Raw genomic sequence first — 25,789 nt, forward strand, 5'->3', positions numbered from 1 at the left:
GGTTATCTTTTATTACTGCTTTAAGATTAATAATCAATTTCTGGTTAACTGCCCTGTACGAGTTAGTTTTCTTGTTTATAAACAAACTTCATAATACCTTGGAAGCCTCTTAAACCTGCCCAGCGCAAGTTGGGTAGTTAGCGTTACAAAATGTATTCGCCACGGAAATTGAATCTTGGAACTTCAGACTTTGAGAAACACTGCTTGGACTTAACCATGTGAGAAATAAAAACAAAATTATTTCGATACAAAAAATGCTTGTTTTCAAGCATGTTATATTTTATATATATATAATAGTGCTAACTCTAGTAATGTGTGGGGTCATGTAACGTTCCCATGGATAAAGCGTCATTTTCGTTACCCACATCGTACGATTTTTATCATCATCATCATCATCATCATCAACCCATTACTGTCCCACTGCTGGGCACGGGTCTCCTCTCAGAATGAGAAGGATTAGGCCATAGTCTACCGAGCTGGCCAAGTGCGTATTGGTAGACTTCACATACCTTTTAGATATTTTTTTTCTAAATCTCTCAGGTATGCAGGTTTCCTCACGATGTTTTCCTTCACCGTTTTTAGCAATTAATAATTAATTTCTAATACGCACATACGCACACGTTTCTTAACCACTAGGCTATCACTGCCTTTGTACGAGTTTCACTATAGAATTTCCTATAGTTTCACTACAGAATTTCCAAAATGGATACTACATTCTAAACTAAAATCTAAATTATTATATAGTACGAGTTTCACTATAGAATAATTTAGATTTTAGTTTAGAATGTAGTATCCATTTCGGAAATTCAATAAATAGTTTTAGAATCTAATCGAAATCTCTCAGTCAAACATCCTCGTCTGCACCCTTACATAACTAGGATGACATTGACAAATACAAATACATACACATTGATGATAAATACAGACACCTCTATTAAAAACGAAAAATATACAATAGCCATTTTGGCAATAAATTCTATATCGTTGTTCCTAACACGTGATAACTTTAAAAATTAGCATTTTTGATCTCGATTTGAATCATTATCTAAACATTACTGTCCTATTACTGTCAACGTCTCCCCTCAGAATTAAATGGTTTGGGTCATAATCCATCATGCTGGCTGGTTGGTATGGATTGGTACAGTTCACATGTCTTTATTGTTGACATTTTTTTGACCTCACGATACTTTTCTCTACCAAGGAAGAAAGAAAGTGATATAAGTAAGCTCTCATACCACTGGGCTATCACAATTTCGGATATTGAATATCAAATATTACCAAAATAGCACTTGGCAACCAGTTAGCCATAATAATAAGGCATTTTACAGGATTTACGAAAAACTACCCTTAAGAATATACGATTCCTCTGCCCAGCCATTGTAATTTAAATAGGGCTATAATATCCATTCTGAAAGCGTAGCAAAGTCCACCCCAAGTATCCCTGGATTCAGCGGCTTAAGACCTTTAATAAGCCGCAACACTTAGCATGAGTTAAGCAGGCCCAACTTCTCATACGGCTTATGGCTTAAGCGCATAAAGCGGCTTTACGCTTTTATACCCCCATTTTAATTGTTGATCTACTAAATAGAGTTGGGTCAGCGCTTTACGCTTAAGATGTTTGGACGGAAGCTCTTGAATTAATAAATATATTATTTTTAATGATAAATACAGTGGATTATAAAGCAATGGTTATTTTTACCTGTTATTTTTTATTTTGCCTGATTATTTAACTTCTAATGGATAGAACCCTTTGTGGTTCGACTCCTGCGGCACCACCATATCTATTTCTGACTCATAACAGCAGTGTTAGGCGTTGCTGTGTTCTGGTTTGAAGGTAGTAGTAAGGGAGGGATAATTGTCTGAGGCATTCCAGCTTAGTCCTTAGTCTTTTTTTCATTTTTCGACTTTGAGCGACCTCAAACTCAATTTGCACTCAATCTGCAATACATGTGTTATCTTAAGAATCTATTATAACTGTCTGTGCCCATAATTCCTAATACGAAATAAAACATATTTTGAGCAAGAGGTAGTTATATACATATATTTTTTTTTAAAATAACGTGTACAAATATTACTTTTTTTTTGTTTTCAATAATACACATATTACTTTAAGATTTTGGAGTCAGAGTCCCTTTACAAATACACCCAATGTTTTTATATTTTAACACACAGTTCAAGCTTTCACTAAATAAGCACAGTTGTTTATTGAGAGGATAACAAATTGAAAACGGTTGGTCGAGCATTTTCGCCGATGTATGTATTTTGTATGAGTGAACAAAACAGCACTTTGTCAAAGTACCCTAGACGGGTCATGTCGACATAATCCTCACGAATAATGGAAAAAATATTACATTGAGGCAATTCGTATTTGTTTGTCTAATGGTGATCACTATTGTTTTATTATGAACGAGCTTTCATCTTTTTTATTTCCCAAGAGGATTCGTTTTCTGGAAAATTAAGTGTAATTTAAGGAACTCCTGTAACTTGATTGTAAAATAACTTACGTTAACCTCTCCGACGACTATTGCACACTTATGTGCTATAAACCGAATATTACCGTTCGCTCGACTATTGCACACATGTGTGCTATGGCTACTACGTGAAACAAAAATCACATTTTTATCTTTATCTTACATTATTTTTACAAGGTGTCTGAGACAAAAATAAAGATAAATAAATTATACACGAATTTGCTACAGAAAATTAAAGGCATCCATATAATATTTGATATTTTGAGACATTTAAAATTGTACACTGTCAACATCGTATTACGCATAGATTTAAGTCATTTAAGTACTTTTAGTTTATGGCGGGAGTTCGGATTGTGCAGTTGTTGTGATTTGTTTTGTGTGTTTATAAGTGAAACAGTAAGTAAAATGTTATTTATTACTGATATTATGCATTATTAGACCTTAGTTTTATTGTATAATAGTGTTTCGTATCAATTTCTATAACATAATTGTATAATTATCTTCATAACAATAATATTGATTTTACTTCATCAGGACTATAAAACAAAATGTTTATGTCGTTTTAGGTCATGGTATAAAGTATTTTTGTGAAAATAATAAATAATAGTATGAAAGAAGGGAATCTATAATGAAAAAAAGACATTCGAAATTTTGTTCATTATAACGAACATTTATTTCGTATTGTACGGCTTAGGATAAACAAGCGCTAGCTAGGGACGTGCCGTACCAAAAACATCGTCATTACCCTTTTCATGTTATATCGATTTTTTTCCTAAACAATAACTTGAGTATTTTTCAAATGAGTTATTTATAGTATACAATTATGTGTAATCTTATTATTGAATGACAAATAATTAAAACTTTGTAAATATAAAAGCTATCGTTTGTTATTATTTTATTTTGATGTTTACTACGTATATAATATAATTATGTTTTTTTTCGTAGAATTGGGAACTTCAAAAATCCTTTTTCCAAAACTGCTGCTGTGCTTTTTGGGATTGAAGTATTGAAACAGAAAATATTGAAAAGCGGTGTGTTCGTTATAAACTTGATCTTCAAGTAAGTAATTATCAATAAATTATATGTAATACTAATATAGGTATACCTCTTGGACAACCACAATAATTATGTATGGGATTACGTATTTTTTCTATAATATAGGAGTAGCAGACGAGCATGCAGTCCACCTGATGGTAAGTGGCTACTGCCGCCCATGGACATCTGTAATCAACCCTGGATAGGATTAGATATTCTTACCTGAGGTGGGCCACAGACGCGCCACTACCCATGAGGACTAAGCTGGAATGCCTCGGAAAAGTCTGTCTCCCTTACCACACCCTTCAAAACGGAACACAGCAGCGCCTTACATCGCTATTATTAGGTAGAAGTAGGTGTGGCAGTGGTGCCGCCGAATTCGAAAATTCGATAAGTCGAGTATTATCAGGGGTTTGGTTTATCGTAAGATTATTACCACCTTTTCTATAGGTAAGCACCATTTATGGATATGCGTAGGTATAGACTTTTAACGCCTTTTGAATAGATGGATACTGTATATATTTTTTATTTATGTGTCCTTGATTTTATGTTTGTTTGTTTCAGGCATGATTTTAAAGAATTTTGTCACTAGACTTGAAAACATGAAAACCTTAAAAATAGAAGAAAATCTGTCAGGCGACGAGTCAGTTGTTTGTACAACGACAGCTGCGGTTTTTGTATGTGATATGGTCCATAGGATCACGTAATATCGGTTATAGGTGTTGTAAGTTGGTTATTTATAACAAATAACACGTAGATACAGGAAAATATTTATCGCTAATAAAACTGATGCCAATGTGTTAAATTAAAACTTCAAAGTTCATTAAAATAAATTACATTTATATAAAGGACGAATTTTTCAAGCGACCTTTCATAGCTGAAACCAGAACTATAAGAATGAATAAAAAGAGCGGATAGGAGTTACGAGGGCAATTTCGATAAAAAGTAAATCAATCATTAGATATTTTAAAAATGGATTTGACTACCAGGCATCGAACGAGTTAATTTCGAAAAAGCACTACTATAAAAGTAAAAAAAAACGTATAATTTTACCATCAAATAGTGTCGCTTATAAGAATCATATTCTGGGAAATAATTATAAATGACAAACTAAAGGAAAAGGCTTAATTTTTAAATAAACATATTTTGTAAAAAAATAACATGAATCCTGTAGCTATAGATATATTTTGTCATTACCATGTCGATAACGCAAACCCATAAAATTATACTCTACGAAAATTGCTTAACATGCCTAAAGATTTTTTTCAAGAACACAAAGTTTGAAAAATTGTTATTGTAAATTTCAACAACACTGTCTTGTAATAAAATTACGTTAAAAATAAATAAACTCCGTTATACAAATGAAAATGATCATAATATTCTTATCTGTACCATCATAATAAAATATAAATGTAAACTAAAATCATATTATTATAATGTGGCATGATGATCGTGCGTATATACCGATATTGGAACGGTCACATCACTAGTACTTCTCCGACTAGTGCGACAGTGTTTTGTTTTATGGTCATCTTTGTGTAATTTTGATAATTGTTTCACTGTTTTTGTGTATCGGACGTTTATTGTGTTATTTGTTATGTGTGGAAGTAAAATATTTTGGTTTTATTGTAAAAAAATGGAAGATTATTTCGTTGTTCGTGAGTTTTCTATGACAAAATCAAATTTATTGTAAGTTGCTATTTTAGTGTAACAAAGTGCCGAAATAGTATTTATATCAGTCATTTTGTAGTTTTAGAAGAATAAAATAAAAACTTGTATGACTCTGTGTTGTTTTTTATTGTAAAACTCCTCAATTATTCATAAAATAGATAGCTTCTACCGAAGTAGTGTAACATGTTTTGCACCTATTTTGTTGTAATATTCCTTACAGAATAAACACAACACACGATATAATAGCATATTATATTTTATTACAAACCAGAAAAACAAATAATACAATAAATTATTACACTTTTTTTAGCATATAACTTCGAAATCGTTCATGTCAAAGTTTTAAGTTAATACAACAAAAAACACTATTATCGACCACTAAAATGTTATATCATACGATAATACACTTAATAATGAATCAATCACTTTTTATTTCATGCAAAAATATTAATTATTTTTACGCAATCCGTCAATAAAGTAAACGAAAAATTTAGTAGCCATTTTCTAAAAAATCAATTTTTCGCGGGTGAGTTAGCTGTAGACAAGTTGTCAATGTCAAAGTGAGTGGAAGTGTTAAAATCTACTAGCGTACGCTGTGTCTATGTCTATGTCTATGGGTGAATTAGTGTCAAAAGGGTTAGAAGAAAAAAACGACATCAAATGTGGATTGAACTTGCCACAAACTTATGTCATTTGGAGAGCAGCAAAGGAATAGTAACTGGAAGGCATTGACTAGATAGCTATTTAACCTAAACACTGAGACTACAATTTTATACGTAAATCAATCTTTAAAACTATTTTCATTTACATGTGTAATTCTTAACATTACGTAAATTTATTATATTGTAAATTAAATATATTGAGATACGACGGATCTCCGTTCCTTTTCGGCAACTAACACTCCTCCACAATCAGACGAACGTACGTGTAAATAACGGTGTGCAGTCTTAGTGGATTGCCGCGTGGAATTAGTTGGCGTCGCGCCAGCGGCAATTAGCCGCGCAAAGCCTCCGCATGCCGAATTGTCAAACAAAAGAGTAAACTTCGCGAGTGAAAAGCTCCCGTGACTCCGTTGAGCGTGTCGGGATTAGTGACACGCTGTTGCGGCAATCGGTGACTTTTTTCTTGTTTGGTTTTATGGTTGCGGCAAAGTCACATGACTGTGCGCCTGGAATCAATAAAACTGAAATTGTATAATTGCCATGAATACAAAATGTCATGGAAGCTTAAAATGAATTCCTCATGTATCGGTATTTCTTTTTCGTTTTGCAATTTATCCAACCCAAGTCTCTTATATTATTAATCTAACGTAAATATTTTTAAACTAAAAAGTTTATATTAAATTTAATAATTAAAACTATTTTTAGTTACATCATAATATTATTTCAATACGACGAACCGTCAATCCTTTTCGGAAACTAACACTCCTCCACAATCAGACGAACGTACGTGTAAATAACGGTGTGCAGTCTTAGTGGATTGCCGCGTGGAATTAGTTGGCGTCGCGCCAGCGGCAATTAGCCGCGCAAAGCCTCTGCATGCCGAATTGTCAAACAAAAGAGTAAACTTCGCGAGTGAAAAGCTCCCGTGACTCCGTTGAGCGTGTCGGGATTAGTGAGGCGCGCTGTTGCGTCAATCGGTGACCTTTTTTCTTTTTTTTATGGTTGCGGCAAAGTCACATGACTACGAGTGCGGTTGGAAAACAATAAAACTTAAGTCATATGAAAGTAATGGCATCGAAGCCAACTTAAAACTATTATCAGAGACCGCATTTGTTTTTATTTTTTTACAATTTTAATTTGGCACAAAAATGGCTAAATGTGAAACAAAATGTCCTCTCATCAACGGTGGTTTCGAATGTAAAAGGATTAAATAAAGCTTAATAGGATACTGCAGTAAATGAAGATAGATTCCGTTGACGGACATTGAAATCGTTTTAAATGAAGTAAAATCTCATTAATGTTGTCACAAATTATAAAGCTGGCCTTTTTTTAAACTAACAGTATTTAACTACAATGAGTATCAAATATTTGACGACCGCGTGGCGGAGCGGTCACACTACCGGTCTGACGCACAAAAGTTTCCGGGTTCGATCTCCGGCCACACTAAATCTGAATCTTAGATCTGAATGATAAATTTGGATATCTGTTCTCGGTCTGAGTATTTATGTATGCGTATATGTGTGTGCATAACACCCACGATAGAGGGTATCACAGTGTTGGAGTAGTATACTACGCTTTTATTTATTAACTAGCTGACCGGCAAAGTTTGTACCGCCTGAAAATCTGTTTGTCAAATATATTTCATATAAAATATAGCCTATGTTACTCGTAGATAATGTAGCTTTCGAATAGTGAATGATTTTTTAAAATCGGTTCAGTAGTTTTTGAGCCTATTCATTACAACCAAACAAACAAAATGTTCCTCTTTATAATATTAGTGTAGAAAATGGTTAAATGAACGGGCTTTTTAAATAAACAATTTGTTCAAATGTTTAAATCACGTAAGTTTTAAAAACCCTTTTGAATTTTTAACGTACAACAGTTCAGTTGTAAAGAATGCCTGTAGGCATTAATTCCGTCCATTGTAACCAAAATTTGCAATAAAGTGAAAAAAATAAGAAACAAATAGGCTTTTCGGTAAAGAGATTTTTCGCTTGTATTGATTGACATTGTTTAAAGAATGTCGAGCAATAATGATGATGATAAATGATCGTTATCTCTTATATGCCAATCTGCATAAAGTTCTAGTAGTAGCTCTTTATCATCAGCTACACCTAAAGACTACAATGAAACGATTAGAATAGTTTTTAAATGATGATCATGTAATGGGTTCATAATTCTTTGATTAAAGTATTGTAAAAAAAGTTTTCATATCTTGACAAGCTGTACTTCAACACTTTCGGTAAATCAATGACAATTCCACAGGACAATTCACATGAAGCAATAGCCATCATGCCTTATCGGTTGTAGGATCGAGCGCCAGTCCGCGAGATATTTTATGATTCAGTTAGATTTCTCTATATCTGGGTGTTTGTTTACTCGTCCTTGCTGCCTTTGTGTATGTGTGTCCGTGATAGTATTCCAATGTGGCTTCAAGCAGTATTTATTTTTTAATTTATAAATCAATGAGGCAGTAACCAAATTCGTGCGAAAAAATCTGGCATAGTGCCAAAGTGGTGTTGATATCGGGGATATTTCAGGCCCAGGCGCTACACGCCACGCGGTGTTTAATTCAGTTCCAGTTTATACCAGGTGACGCGCCTAGTTCCGCCTAAAATTCACAAAACTGGCCAAAAATTTGCCAAAATTCAGCCTGGCAGCGAGATAGGATGCAAGGTTTATTTCGAGTGAAAAACATGGTTCATTTTGGCATATTTTCATTACAGTATTTCCTTTTTTGACTATTTTCCTTAGTTTTTTGAAACGAAAGAAGCTTGTATTGGAGCTTTTCTCCGAAAACTCCAAACTTGAATTTCGTAAGATTTTATTTCTATATCTGCGTTGCTTGTGCATCTAAATGGTTAAATAATATAAAACTTTTATTAATTACAGGCTGAATTAATCTGGATAATTTTTAACTATATTTTGTATAGACAAGTTCAGCCTTTTTAAGATTAAAATGTAATAAGCCTGAAAGACTTGACGAAACATTAAGTATATTTTGACTACCTAAAGTTAGATTTACATCGAATATTTTACCAACGACATATAACAAGTATTACAAAATGCACTTAGTATATTACGCGCTTGGCTTTTAATTTACTGCCAGATGTATTTATTCCAGGTGACGGGCCGCTTGCCCGCAGCGATGCATGCGTTGTAATTGGAATGTCTCTGCGGTTATATTTCTGCCTTTATAAAATGTGGAAGTAGTGTTAAGACCAACTACATATAATATGATAATAAGTGTTTCAAAATGCACGTAGTATATTACGCGCTTGGCTTTTAATTTACTGCCAGATGTATTTATTCCAGGTGACGGGGCGCTTGCCCGCAGCGATGCATGCTTTGCAAGTAACTTGAACCTTTGGAACCTCTGGAACATTTATTTCAGAAATATAATTATTATTATTTTATAAATATTATTATTTTATTTTTATTTTGGAAACATATTAATGAGGATTGTAATCACTCAAGCAACGTCGGATACGGTCGGGAGTTGGATGGGTAATTGCTAGTATAGAAGTGTTTGGGAAATCAAATTATTCACGATTGAAGATATTATGTTTACCTTATATTACCATATTTACCTTAAGAGCTAATTAAATCTTAAGGTAAATCGATTCTATCGGAAAGTGAGGTAACAATCGTAGATTCCATCGTAAGGCAAGGAAAGATTCATAGATCCGATCGTTAGGTAAAATAAGGACCGTAGGTTCAATCGTAAGGGCAGGCTCTTTCAATAGTAGGAAGTTTGTTTAATTTAAATTATCTAATAAACCTGTAGAGAACTCCTTGTGAATTACGGTGATACCACCGCCACATCTATTTCTGCTTTACAAAAGCCGTGTTCAACTTTAGTGTTTTTCCACAACTTGGAATAACAAACTAGAGTAATAACCACTCTAATATTCCAATTAAATTACTAACCGATACACATGACATACCTAATGCTACCGTTGTTTTTACATACATAATTAGTTTCATCAACGCACCCGCTCGTATTAGTACTAATTATTGGTTAGTTTATTTAACTAATTCGTTACTGGTTATTAGGCTTACCGGTTCAGGGCCTATCCATTAACCGTGTAGTAACATTAACATAATGCCGCGAATTGATTATGATGGACTAATTATTCAATTACGCACTCAGTAGAATTGAATAGATAATAATCACATAGTTAACGTTGATGTGCCTCTAAAAAATATATAAATGGTAATGATAGGAGTTTACTTTTTATAAGCCTTATATCTTCTAAAGAGATGGTAACATATGAGACATCCAAAAAAAATGAATTTACTGTTTGTAAATATGGACAAAAAAATGTGAGCCGTCACGGGACGCCTGGCAGATGTGAAACATCGACATTATTTTGTAAAAGTAATATGCAGAAAAGAACATATTGTGATAGGAACTAAATATGTCATAATGATAAAATAAAATATTACGATTTTTTTCCAGATCACGATGACTATTTATTGAATTCGATTGCGCATGGCGATGCGTCGCCACACCGTTCACACTACTGCATATAGACTGTATATATATACCATCGTATAGCGTGGCGACGCCAGAAATCGGTTTTACGTGCGGCTATAGATGTTTCACATCAAAAATTGTCGGAGAAATTAAATAAGAAAACTATTTACACACTATTTTACACTTATCATCAACCCATTACTGTCTCACAGCTAGGCACAGGTCTCCTCTCAGAATGTGAAAGATTAGGCTTATATTCCATGGCGCTGGCAATGTGCGTATTAGTAGACATTTTGTTACAATTATCAGGTATTCAGGTTTACTCACGATGTTTTCCTTCGCCGTTTAGGCAAGTAAAAATGAATTGCTCATACGCACATAACTTTGAAAAATCAGAAGTGCGTGCCTGGGATTTGAACCTCGGACCCCTCGATTAAGAGGCCGAGTTTTTTAACCACTAGGCTATCACTGCTTGCTGCGTGTCATAAACACATACATACATACATACATACGCTCGAAAAAAACTACCCTTTGCTATCAGGTAAAAAGGTATTATCCATTGAACAGAGAAACAAGGTATTATCCTATTGATCTCTTATTATAATATTAGATTTTGGGGAGTATCAATTTTGTATTACTGTGACTAGATGCACCTCATCCTTCGCATTTTTATGAGGTCTTTGTAAGTAGTGTAGTATTAACGAGTATCCCTACATTGTTTCTCCGTTAACGATAAGCTGGAGACGCGAGTTATATTACTAGAAGAGGCTGAAGATGTATTAACTATTTACAGAGAGATTTAAATGTGTTCGCCTACAATCTTCAATGAAGTACAAATTAGCCATACTTATCCGTACGTTCTAACTTATTCCTCGAGTGTACGAACGCATGTTTGCCCACAGTTATTTACTACTAGAAAGCCCGTCAAAATTCAATATTTATTCAAAATTGGCTCAGAATTTTTGAGCATCTACTAGCAATAGTCACTTTGGAAGATAGGCACTAAAAATTATAACGGGTTACATACCCTATTCTAAACTCCACGCAAAGGCTTAAAGGATCTTAAAAATATTTCACCGAACCATTTTTTTCACAAAAACGAACGATAATTATAAAATGCCCTTCCACCAAAACTTTATCCACGTTACCTTTGTACTGGTTATGTATTTGTGAATAAATTCGGCCCCGGAGCCCCAGAGTGGAAGGCTTAGCGTACAATCTATTATAAATTCATATGCTTTCGGTCCCTTTTGTCCGGGATGTAATATTATCTTGACCGGTAAAGTAATGACGCATTTGTCAGAGGCTTTACCCTGAAAATGCCAATCGGGGCTTTTTGGCATGAATTATCAAGAGCTATTTTAATTTATTATGTATTGTATTTTGTTGAATATTTCGCTCAGGTTCTCCCACGTTTCCCACAAAGCAAGGTAATCAAGGTTGAGGTGGCAGTGCTTCGCTAGTCTTAGTATGGAACTTGCATAACTAGATCGTTATAAAACTTTAATAACGTGATTCATAATGATACAGTGCCTCTGATCTCTTGCTGAGTTGAGTTGAGTAGCGCAAAGTCTCAAAAATTTTAGAATTATCGCGTTAAATGCTTTCGAAATTATTTCTTTACATCATTATCAGCCTGCTTTTTTTGTGAATATCATTTACGGTGTCCATAGTAAAAAAGTTCTTAGAGAGTTACCTACTAACAAAATCAATGTACAAAAGTGAAACGGTGTAGGGTAACACGTTTCCAATATTTTTGAGACATCATCGTTTAATCCAGTTTCCTTCACTGCTTCAATAAAATCATTTTTCTCATCATGATTATCACTGCTGAAACTTACATCGAAGCTAATCGTTTCAGTTAAATAATTAATGTTCGGACCATTAACGACACTCGATTCGACAGACAAATGCCGACTGCGCCATTCAACTCCAACCAAGAGCGATTATTGTGGACACAAGCCACGCTAAGTAGCGTTTTGGTGGCTAATAGCTTTGAATTTGTATTTTAATGGATTAAAACGTGTAGTCTTAATTATAAAGGGTTGTAACTAAATAACTATTATAAAACTGAAAACTTTACTGCTTAAAAATACTAAATATGTAACTTCCACAATTTAGACGAATTCAACAACTCATATGTTAAAATCCGTCAAACCTCTGTCAGAATGAGATATACATACAACTGAAAAACGTTAACTTTGCAGTCGGGTAAAAAGTGTACAATTCCTCTAGGCTTATAGTACTTACTAATTGCTCGTCAAATAAAGTACAGCAATATACGAGAAAAAAAATGCAAGCAATTATTACATGTAAATTCGTACGTTCATTGGAATGACATTACCGCCATCTGGCGAAAATTGGCCGTACCAACTCTGAAACCTTCGTGGGCTCATGGACAACAACTTTGCTAGAGGTCGATTAAAATAATCGATCTTAGATCGCCATCCCTAGTTTCCGTGGAATTTCCGGGATAAAAACTATCCTATGTCCTTTCTCGGGTCGCAGACTATCTTTGCACAAAATTTCATTAAAATCGGTTCAGTGCTTTAGCGGTGAAGAAGAGACAGACAGACAGACAGTGTTACTTTCGGATTTATAATATTAGTAAGGAATTTTCGGTAAGGAAGTTTCAGATTTATAATATTAGTAAATTTAAACCAGAGTATGTTTCAATTCATATAATACTTACAATTTATGATGAAAGATAAATACTTGTAGTAAGTACAAAATATATTATGAGATTTAAAACGTATGGTGTAGTTATACAATAGTAGATATAGTATTTTAATTTAATTTACTTATTTTCCCCTTATTCATGACTAACCGTGTATATAACCTTTGTAAGATTGAATTGGACGATTGTACGTTTATTTTTCATGGATTCACAAAATACATCCGTCGCATTGTAAACAAACACGAATTGCCTCAGTCGTCATATTTTCTCCCTATTTGCGGAGATTATGCCGACATGACCCTTCCAGGGGCCTGTTGACAAAGTGATGTTTTGTTGACTCGCCGCGAACACACTTACAAACGTTTAACCGACCGTTTTCAATTTGTTATTCCCTCCACAATAAACAACTGGTTATTTACTAAAGGCCGACCGAACAGACGGAAAATTGGACCAGTTGAATATAAAGCGGAATCTCTAAAGTATGATTTGTTTCTATTATTTTTGTATTTTATATCAAGATCAGAATTATTTATGAACCCATATTGTTGTAATTTCAAGAGTTTCCACACATTTGGATAAAACAAACAAATGAAGAAACAACAATAGTTGTTTGGGAACAAAATTTTTTTCAACAACAATTTAGTAGAAATAGCACACTGTATACTCTTTAAGAAGTCGTATGAACTCCATTATGCCTTCCTCCTTCAACACTTCAAAATGTTAAACAAGTGATCGTAAATCATAACAAGCGCAGTTGTATGGTAAAGAGTGCCGAAGTTCAAAGTTCCAGGATTCAATTTCCGCGTCTGGTATATTCCAGTATCGCTAACTATCCTACTTCCTTCGCATGGGCAGGTTTAGGAGGCTTTATATTGTGAAGTTTGTTTCCAAGTATGGAAATAAAAGCGGTATCTCTATTGGATATGGATAAGATGGATTCGTTTCCTATTCATTCAAATGTGTTGAAGTATTTGTCTGTGATTCGTAAAGAATGTTATAAAAATATTTTCCTACACTTTCTCTTCATATACACATAGTAACTAACTATAAAGGCGACTAAATTTTGGAACTCAGCTCTATCATACTTTCCACGAGGATTTGTTTTTGTAATTCAACTGTTAAAATACCACCGTTATACTCATTTAAGTATTATAAATTATCTGTATGGTACGGTGTGTTCTGTTGTCAAAGTCCTGATGAAAGACTGGAATATAAGGCATTTAAACTTAGCGCGAAGGTAATGCATATATAAATACTAATGTAAAACTTACGATTGGCTACAGTTTACATATATCGTAGTGACCACCATATCACGTGGGCTACATAACATTGTCCTTTAAGTATATAAAAACGATACTATCATATTACCTTACATATTACAGGGGATTTCCTCTCGTCTGACTAAGAAATAGGGGTTCTATTTGCGAAGCACAAGGTATGTTAGACGTAAATAATGGCTCTCTAAAAATAATTTACGTGTTTGTTTAACTTGAAACCTTTGGGGGCATTGTTTTACTCAGGCCTTCGTTTTATTTAGTGACAGTTATTTGCGGAAAAATGTGCCGGAGGTCACTTGATCTATGGTCGCAATGTATAAAATGCTTACTTACGCTAAAGCCTTTGTAATGTATAAAATTAATTATTTTATGAGTTAAAGGGGTATAGTGCTCAGAAGTGAGACTCAATAAAGGTTGCGGATTTGCAGTAATCGCATCAGTAACAAGAAGTAAGTGCTCAAGTCTTTTTGTCTACCTCACATGTTCGCAACAAAGAGAGACAAAACATAAAGCGCCATTTTATCAATTTAGACATTTAATCTTATGTTACTGCCACTATAGTTCTGATACTATCCGCTAGGGGCGCTGATTGGAAATTGTACGGGCAAATACGTAAGCAAATACCAAAACAGTAATATTTGTCAAAACGTAAAAACTTATGGTAAGCGTACACATAAGTCGTTTTTAGTTCGTCATTTATAGAAACGCTTAAATCGCCTTCTACACTTACAGCCGCAGACTAAGGTTTCCTGTATCGTGGATGCTATGTACACACACAAGACAAATACACACACACCCAGGCCCAGAAACATAAACCTAAATTCATCATTTAGATATCTGTCTGGCGTAGGATCGAACCAGGAACCCTTTGTGCGTTAGACCGCTCCGCCACGATTGTCCCCGATATGTATAATTCACATCAATATTTATTATTTTAGAATAATTGCTGGCTCGTCTCCAGTGATCCATGTCTAGCACACAGTGACTAGCATTTTCAATCACTGACATGTGACTTTCACACAACAACGGTGTGATAACATTAACACACGCGAGGCATTCCTGTTTAGTTCTAAGTTCAAGTCCAACTTTGCTACGCGGCAATATTGAGTTAGCAGCGACCACTTACCATTAGCAACTTTAATTTCATAAAAATCCTATATTCTAAGTTCTAAAACTTGGCTCATAAACATTTATAACCTAAAAAATAAAATAAAAGATGATTGTCAAGAGGCTCTTCGCGCCTGAAAGCCTTAAACGTAGGAGTATCACTTCAAGGGCACTTATGTGTTGTGTATGTATAGTGCCATTTTAAGTAACCTATAGAGGACTTGTTGGACTCAAGTCAACAAACGATTGCGATGAAGCTAAGTTTTTAGAGATGTGGACTTTTTATTTGTATTTGCTTGGAAATAGTTAGTATGATACTGTTATTACAGCTTTTCTACTCTTAGTTGGAATTTTACTTATTAACAAAACCTATCCCTCTCCGCCTATATTCATTTGAGTGGATGATGGTCTTTATTATATTCGATTTCCAAATTCATAAGTTATTCTTAGAACACAAGAACAATGTGTCTACTCCCTTATATAATAAAACTAAGAAGTGCAGTGCAGTGTAGAACTACTCATTAGTCTTAAATTAGATTGGTATATATATACAGTACCTTATTACTCATTTGTTACTTTTACAAACAAAAAAAATAAATAATAAGTTAATCTTGGGAACTTGTTTCATCTGGATATCATGACTACTGTCGTCAAAATGTAAATTCACATTCATATACAATTTCTAATTTTATTTACATTCACCGTATTATTATCGGCATTATTATTACACGGGTCTTCTCTCAGAATAACAAAGATCTAGGTAATAGTCTACAAAGCTAGCCATGTATGGATATTAAGACTTAACACATCTTTAGGACCTTATTTATCATTTTGATCGGGGATCAAAATCATTGCTTACTTTAGAATATTATGTTCAAATCGCGTTATTCCGCGGTTTATAGAACACGATCCTTACATCCATTACTTTATAATATGGGGGTTACCATAACTGCAATTTGTCGCTTTCAATGACTTTTAATGGTGCGTTGCCACCTTTCAACTAACCCCAGCAATTAAGTCGGAAATAGAGGGAAGTGTGAAAATGTCTCGTGTTTCTGTATATCAATCGTGTTTTCTTAAAGCCTTGAAAGAAAATGTCGGAAATAGGAGACTTAATTATGGTGCAACTTTTAAACCTTTTACAAGGGCTTGTGGTATAACTATACAAACTAGTGTAGCACTGCAGGGTGGTCATTATAACTTTAAATGTAATGTTTTAATTACTGACAGTTCTATCGTAACGCTTTTAGAATGGTAAATAAAAAGTTTGTTTAGTAAAAGAACATGCAATTCAACGTAAAGTTATGAATGTTATTTCATGGAATTTGTAGGTACTTAGTCCTGAAGATTTAGTCAAACTATACCAAAACCCAGACATAAAACGTATGCTAGTTGGTCACATATATAGATATATTATACTGACGTACGTAGATTGACAATTGAAAAGAGTCAGAGCATAAAATACGTGTTTGTTAGAGCGAAATAGACAGGTAAGACCATCCACGTATACGCTATCAGCCTGATGTTTGTAGTGGATGAAACAAATCTCGCTTATTTTGGTTGACATTGCCATTCTACTCTACGTCAGTAGGATCATATATCGATGGTCACATGAATATTCGTCCAATATTTTACATACGTCTATGATATAAGTTCTTTAATCTGAAATATATCTTAATTTTTAATCCAGTTGTACATTAAACTGTAGATAATTCGGATAGCAACACTGAACTCATTCTACCACTTGATTGGATTATAAATCAATTAGCCCGATCGGGAAGTAAGAAAAACTCTGGCTCATTGCCAAAATGCAATGGTGTCGGATCCGACCGGTTGTGATTTAATGGTATTATCCTCTGCATCCTTCCCTTGCAGTATGAGTTAATAGGTACTTAACTTCATTGAAGAATTTATGAGGAAACCAACTGGAATAACTAAGTATTTCAGCTGTATAATTTGCTAACAATTAAAATTCTTGAGGTATTTGCGATTATTCGTTATTCGACAAAAAATATCATATGCATCTTCATTAACATTACATTACAATTTCATTAACATTACTGATATAAAAGCTACGAATTTCAACTCAATGAAAGAAATAATTCATGTACATTAGTTTGAAAATAATAAAACTTTTAATAAAACAATTTTTGTGCCTATCACCACGATTGACTCAACTAGTAATTCTGTTTTTTCTTCCTAAACTAAGTCTACAGGAGAAACACTTGTTTGAGCTTTAGTCTTATTTCCCAGTATTAACCCATGCACATATAAATTCACCAACTAGCATTTCATGCACACGGAGAAACAATCGCGTTTAAAAGTTATTTGATCCCAATCGAAGTTCCCATCAAAAGTTGGCTGCGGATTTGAAAGTTGCTTGAAGCAGACGGATCGGGAATTCGAAAGCTGAACAAGCCAATATACGTTTAAGTATCGCTTTGGAGGACTTTATTACGAATGTTTGAGTGAGTATTTTTTAATTTAAAGCGCATATTGCCGATATTAAGCAATGAGCTGCATATTGCAATATTCCTGGAATATGTGCTGCTTTTGGTAAATACAGTGCGCCGAATTCTTCGCAACTCATTACTGAGAATACGGATATATTCCCTGTGGTAATTATGACAGGTATTTCGCAACAAATTGTATTATGTACGTAAAGTAGCTTCAAAAGCTTTTGGAAATTAATCCATTTTGAATCCAATTCAAACCAGTTTGTTACAATGCGAATAAAGAAATATATAGAATACCTCTTGTTTTGGAAATTAGTGAAGAGTTTCATCAACAAGGGATATTGCGGCGCTGAGAATATTATCACGTACTGTGTATAACCTAAGCATCTATACAGAAGATCTGCAAAATTAGTTGGAATCACGCCAGCGACAATTACCCACGCAAAACCCATATTTGCTGAAAGTTCATTACCACATTGTTGTCACGTTATGATTGTAAGGTGTAGAACTTTTTGATGTTTAGTTTCGGCACCAGCGCTAATGCTATTTCCTTATAAGGGGTCATTCAAATATAACGGACGTGGGGCGTCGTAATTATTTATTTATTTGGCTTATTTTAGATGAAATGGAGGCTGAAGAGGTTGTCAGGTCCATCAGGTAACGTCAGCAATATTTATTTATTATCTGTGATGGTTTGCAAAATTTATAAGGTAAGGTTGGTAAATATGATAACCCTACTTATGATATCTATGCTTGACAACAAAAATATATTCTTCCTGAAAAAACATATTACTTACTTGCTATTACTCAGTGTTTTATAGTTAGAAAGAACCGACAGTAGTAACAGCAAACATCCTATCTTAACTTTAAAAGTCGTCGATTCAAGTGTGTAAAATTTTGTTTACGTAATACTTGAATATGTTTTAAAAGCAGTTTAGTAGGTTAAGTAAAATTCACTTTAAGACAATTTTAGCCCAGCAGCGGCTTTCTGTTATTTTGATTATAAATTTTAAAATTAAGTGCAAAACTGAGTACAATCAAAATATAAATAGTACTATTGAAATTTTAATCACTGAACCTGACAGTCACAAGTGAATTAATTTTCATGGGCCACCGCCGGCCGCAGGATAAGTGGGTTTAACGCTTCATAATAAGAGGTCCAGGGATTAATCCACTGGAGCTATAATCGGGTTTAAGGGCTCCTTGAGTGCCATATGGAAATGATTTTGGAAGTGGTTTGGGTAAGTAATAGTTACGCTGTTGTCAAATTGTCGTATGTAAGTTGTTTATTAATTGGATTTTAGGGCAAGATTATGGTTTGTGATGGATGTATACGGTAAAGATGTTTAATGGGAATAAATTGTCAACTGAATTGTGAAGTATTTTGTGGCTTTTGCAAGTTTAGCAACTACGCAACGGTCGGAAATTGTTTAGGTGACCACGAGTGGCAAAACTTGCGTGCTTTAATGTCACGGAGGGCGCATTAAGCCGTCGATAGTGTTATTCGATATCAGACGAGAAATTTTATCAGAGGCCCCACTCTTAACCAAGCTGAACGAGGTATAAAATGTAAGGCACGAGTATCTGTGTAGAGATTTTTTTACCACCACTTAAAGGTGATAGAATTTGGCATCGTACATAGATTACATAATGACTTTATACGTATGTACCTTAAACCTCCTTTATATGTAGTCGCGATACACGATCCAATGTAAGCGCAAAGCGACGCTGCAATTTCCCGGCGTTTCTCACTTTACATTACCCAGGCAAATTAATTTGACATTTTTAGAAAAAAATCCTTATATTAGTAGAAGTAGGAAACCACGATACATTTCACCTTATGGTAAATAGCTATTAATTAGTTGGATATCTAATTATCTACAAATTTGTTATCTGAAGTACAAATGCGTTGCTACCTTGAGAATTAAGTTAGAGTCTTGTATAAGTCTCACCCTTACCACACCCATTTAAGCCGAAGACAGCAACACCTAACACTGCTCATTTTAGGTAGAAATAGGTGTAACGGTTTTACTTATGTGGTCGGATTCCGAAATGTTCCACTACCCTATAAAACAAGACCATAACAAAGTCGCTGTTAGTATCTTAAACCTAAGGTTAATATTATTTTACAAGATGGCATTTAACAAATTGCTTTACTTGGGTCGTAAATAAATGAACCGTTCTTAGAAATATTCCATCTGTGCACAAAGACTGTGCTGTTTCTCTTAAAATTAAATTCAACAAGTATCGTTGTATCTCATTTTACTAAAGCTGCGTTCACAAGCGCAATCATGTCATTCAAGTTACTTGACCTAAGGTAATGTGCAAAGCGGCGCTGCGAAGTGTTCCGGCGTTTGTCAGTTTAACTTGCCCGAGCGCCTGCGAGTTACTATAAAACGTGTTAGAAGAAAATTCCCATTTTTAATGCTTCTTATGGCTGGGAATTTTCTTCTAAAATATTACCTACTATATCAATGGTTTACACAACATTTTTTACGATATATAATCCTACTAATATTTTAAAGGCGTAATCTGTAATATATTTTAAACTGCCTACCTGGACCTTCGAGTTACGATAAAATGAGTTAGAAAAATCGTTCATGTAGCTGGGAATTTTCTTGCAAAAATGTGATTATATGTTTAACATCATTTACACAGCATTTCTTTACCATTAGTAATATTTACAATTAGTATGTATTACTAACTTGTCTTCAGAATACACATTTTTAAACATTTGACGACCCACGTGGCGGAGCAGTCACCGTGCCGGTCTGACGCGGTCTAAATGATGAATTTAGATTTCTGTTTCTGGGTCTGGGTGTTTGTGTATTTGTCTCTGTGTGTGTCCATAGCACCCACGATACAGGGAATCCTATTGTGAGGCTGTGAGTGTAGAAAGCGTTTTAGTTTAGTTTAGTTTAGTTTAGAATGTAGCTTTTAATTTTCCTATAAAAGATTTTCTTATGACCATAAGTCATAAGAAATTCAACTTTTCTCAAACTCAAAATTGTTCTCGTATTTAAAGTAGTTCTTTATTCTATTCTCTTCACGGCCAAGTAAATACGGAGGGTTTAGGACAAACAAAATGCAAGCTTTAGAAAACTGTTTACGTGGAGTTAGACAAAACGTTATTGTCGAAAAATGTTTATTGTGTTCTGTTTTTGTTCTTGTGTGCTCGTGAAATATACATTGTATGTACATGCTATTCATGTTCTTTTTTTGTGAGATCATTTTCAATACGATAAAATAAATATTCTTTTTATATTTATAGAATGTATAGTTTTGATACAATTTGATATACTGCGATATTCTTTTTGGGTGGTTTTTCTTTATTTTTTTCGGTCTAAGCATGGTAAAATTTTTATACGTAAAATCCAAAACTTCGTAAAATATTTAGATACTATTTAAAAGCATCTACGTACGTGGCCACGGCCCCCCTGGACATTTGGCCTCTTTATGTAGGGACCAGTGGTAACAACTCTAATCTGAACCTTGGCCAGCTCAGTGGACTGTGGTTTTGTCCTTCTCAGTCTGAAGAGAAGCCCAGCAGTGGGAATTAATTGGTTGATGGGAAAACCTTATTTGGATTAGGTTATTGATATCCAAACGGCAAAATCCACTTAAAATCAGGTACAAATTATCATTTACTTCTACATTATATCCAAAAAGCTACATATACCAAAAAAAACGAAAAGAAAATCTTTAAAACAATCTCTCTTTTACTACAAGATATATCTATTCAGCGCTGAAAACAAAGAGCTAGTGGAGGAGGTAAATCTTCAACATTTATCACTTCAAGACGTTGAAGTTATCTTGACAAGCTGCTTACATGCAGACATACAACAGATAGGGCTTCTACTGTAGTCTTATGTTGTTGTTTTCATTCCGTTACATACATAATTGCAGGTCAAACTAATAAAAGCGTGGTAAAAAGATGGAAGAATCCTCCTTTTTTTTGTTCACGAAGGGGAAACCTTCAAAAGGTACCGGATGGCGTGGTGGGAGCGATACAGGGTTATGTGGGACTCTTATCGCACTAAAACCCCTCCGGTGGCCTTCCTCGGCGCTGCGTAGACGACTCTGGGATCTCCAAAGGAACGCAACCAGAGTCCTCTTAGCGCGTTGGCGCTCGCCGCACCGTACCGTGCGTACGACGGTATGCGACCACACATACCACCATCCTTCCCGGGGCCATTGGCCGGGCGATTCGAGTTCCCACTCTTGCCACCCACGACCTCAAAAGCCTCTTTTAGGCGCCTCTTACGACAGGCAGGGGATACCGTAGCCCTATGCTGGTCCCGAAACTACAGGGACAGCATTTTTAGCTACTCGACAATTAGCAAAATTAGGTTTGATTGGAAGAATCATCTGTGGTTCGACTCTGGTAGCACCACAGCCAAGCTTATTTCTGCTTAACAGCAGCAGTGTTAAACACTGTGTACTAGTTTGAAGGGTGTGGTAAGGAGAACTACGAGTACATTCAAGTTCAAGAGTCAAGGCTCGGAGTTGAACCCGAAACCCTATATGAAGCAGATTGATATGATAACAGCTATAAGCGCCGTCGGTAAAAAAATTAAAGTTTGGCAAAATTTCAAGGTAATCTTGCAAAGTAAGCAAATCGTTCTAACATACACATACATAACTTTCAAAGCACCGAAACACAATATTACACGTCGTCTCACGTTTAAAATTGAAATAAAAATAAAACTGTAGTCAAACGAAACGCCTTTTCGCGTCCTTCCCACCGGCTAGTCTGTTGGAATTCGTCTAAACATTAACTTTGTGTGAACCACAGTTGACTCTGAACGCTGCTACGTGGATCAAAGAGTTCCAAATCGTTCGACTGACGCAAGTGCAAATGTATGAATATTGAATGAAGTTATTCGTACCTCCGTTGAATTTCGCATTCCGTTTGTATCGTTGCAAAACTCCTGACGGCTAAGGCTGTGCTTACAAAGTTGTTAAGCATATACTCAAAGTTGTGGCGAATAAAAATATGCTGTATACGTAAGATTGTACTGTTAACTTGTTGTTTAAGTGCTTGCAAAAATCAATGAAAGTTTAATTTTGCTATCGACTATGATCGTAGAAATCTCTAAGTAGAAACTATGAAGTTCACCACATTATACACAGTATGCTTTCCTGGTGAGTAAGCTTGGATCAATTTTAATACTAATCCGTATAAGAGCATTAAAGTATAGAAATGTCTTCCAATTATTGTGACTCGATATAAGCAGTGAAAAGAAAGTATTGAAAAAACCGCCACATCTATTACGGCCTCATACAAGCAACTTTAAGCGCTGCTGTATTCTGATTAAAAGGGTGTGATAAGGGAGACATACTTTCAGAGACGTTCCGGTTTAAGTTATTTAGTATTTATCTAGTATTGTATAATTATTTTTAGGCGTCTATTTATTACATATGCCGTGCTCACCTATAATTGTGGGGACACGACCTTTTATATTTGTGAACTGTTATTGTGTTTTCTGCGTTGGTGAGCCTTAATTAAATAAATAAATAAATAAATCCTCAGGGGTAGCGGCGCATCTGTGGCCAATCTCAGACAGAAATATCTAATCCTATCTATGGGTCGATTACAGATGTCTATGGGCGGCAGTAGCCACTTACCATCAGGTGGACTGCATGCTCGTCTCCTACTCTCCTACATTATAAAAAAATCAATTACTCAAAATAATTAAAATACCTTATGGTTGCCACTTCCGGTTCCAGTACAAACGCCGCCTTACTTGAGAGTAGGGCTTGATTTATGGTTCCTTGTTCAACATTAACACTATGATTCCGTGTGATGTAAAGCTTGTTACATTAAATATATTCGTGTTTTCAATTTCTTTAATGTTCCCTCGTGTTAAGATGTTACATACTTTGAAGTGTAAGAAATAGAGAAATAATTTATTTACATTATGCATTAATTCAATTTCATTCTAATTTGACTTTAGTATATATGATGGATACAAAATCTGTTACAAATATTGCGTAATTATTATTATTATTTTACTACAAATTACTATTTTCACTAAATTAGGCAAGTATCAAACGCAAAGGCAGTGATTACTTCAAATTGTCTACAAAGTCCGTTACTTTTGTAATGTCGCAAAAATAATAAAGCGCTCTATCATAAGAAATATACTTATTTTCAGACTTCAAATAGCCTTAATCTTTTAGTCGGTTCGCCATGACCACGATCCATAATTGAAACAGAGTACGCAAGCTGCTGCTTGAAGCAGTGATAGCCTAGTGGTTGAGAAACTCGGCCTCTCGATCGAGGGGTCCGAGGTTCAAATCGCACGCACCTCTGAATTTTGAAAGTTATGTGCGTATTAGAAATTAACTATCACTTGCTAAACAGTGAAGGAAAACATCGTGAGGAAACCTGATTACCTAAGAGTAAGTAAAGTCTACCAATACGCACTTGGCCAGCGCCTCATTATGAGTGGAGACCAGTGCCCAGCTGTGGAACAGTAATGGGTTGTTGATGATGATAGATGATGCAAGCTACAAATTTTATCGATTCTTGTCTATATATCGAATACCACATACACCGAACTTCTCTCAGCTCTATTCCAAATGTAGGCGTATCCGAATAATATAAATAAAACTAAACACAGGGCTCTGAACTCATTTGGCATGGTTCCGCGAATGGAATAAAGGAGCGGCCATTATAAGTTCGCCACTTTTTAGATGCGGTGCTTTGTTTACACTAAATGTAAACAAACTTTAAAACATAACGCTTAAAATAAAAATCTAACGCATTTCTGAGTTACGTTGTTGTTATATTGAGTACACTCTGTGTGTGGAATAATTTCAAAATATTTTAGTATATTCCTCTTGATTACATCTAACTTCTATTGGTTTTTGAAGGTGGTAGAACCCTTTGTGGTTCGACTCCGGCGGCACCACCGCCACATCTATTTCTACCTAATAACAGCAGTGTTAAGCGCTGCTGTGTTCCGGTTTGAAGGGTGTGGTAAGGGAGACAGACTTTTCCGAGGCGTTCCAGCTTAGTCCTCAGGGGTAGCGGCGCATCTGTGGCCGACCTCAGGTAGGAATATCTAATCCTATCTGGGGTTGATTACAGATGTCCATGGGCGGCAGTAGCCACTTACCATCAGGTGGACTGCATGCTCGTCTGCTACTCTTATATTATATATAAAAAAAAAGATCACTGCTTTATTGTGGCTTGAAATGTGAGATTCAAAATGCTTCCAGGATATGTAACAATACTGTACATGCGATGCAGACTTGCATATTTTGGCTACAGGAATTACTTATACGCAAGGGCTCTGAACACATAAAAATCCGTAACTTTAAAGGTTTAACTTTATAGACAATACTAATATAATAATACTAAGACAATAATCATACATAGCGACGTCTTCATCTAACGATATTATGTATTTCAATCTTTGTGTCGAGTCCTATCTTCCCTTTTCTGTAACTCATTCTAATGCCTTTCTAAAAATAATACATAGTTTAATTAAAGTTCTAATACTGATTTATTATTATTCTAAATTATAATAAAACTTTATTACATCAATTTTACAAGTAATACAAAAATAACCTTATCAAATACATCTTTAGCCGTGAACAATATTATTGGTATTTCCAGCACTTGACTGACACGCTTGCTGCAAGTGACTGTCCCGCAGTAAACGAGCCTAGATGCGGGTGTTGCGTTTACATACCATTTCCTCTGCTTTGCCGCCTGGAGTGCTACGTTTCGTTCCGCCTGTATTTTTGTTACCCCGATTGTTATATAAAATACCCCTTTAAAACATCCTCGCGACACCCAAGGCGAAAAGACTTCGGGTTTACGTACAAGTTGGCGCGGCTATCTTTAGGAGTAGCTTAAACCAAAATGTTTTAATAAAAATATTCGTAAATGGAAATTGAGATGAAAATAAAATTGAAACGATACTAAAACTTTAATTATTT

The 25,789-nt window shown here is 34.9% G+C and overlaps 1 long non-coding RNA gene across 1 annotated transcript; it reads left to right on the forward strand.

Annotated features, from left to right (window-relative positions):
* The first annotated feature begins 2,508 nt into the window (after nt 1-2,508).
* On the forward strand, nt 2,509-5,308 carry LOC140751655 (uncharacterized). The gene is made up of 3 exons (XR_012103372.1): nt 2,509-2,867; nt 3,417-3,530; nt 4,071-5,308. It is a non-coding gene; the product is annotated as an uncharacterized LOC140751655 (long non-coding RNA).
* The last annotated feature ends 20,481 nt before the right edge of the window (nt 5,309-25,789 follow it).

Source organism: Epargyreus clarus, unplaced genomic scaffold, assembly GCF_041222505.1.
Source record: "Epargyreus clarus isolate Ecla_fem2 unplaced genomic scaffold, WU_Ecla_fem_2.2 ptg000023l, whole genome shotgun sequence".
Taxonomy (NCBI): domain Eukaryota; kingdom Metazoa; phylum Arthropoda; class Insecta; order Lepidoptera; family Hesperiidae; genus Epargyreus; species Epargyreus clarus.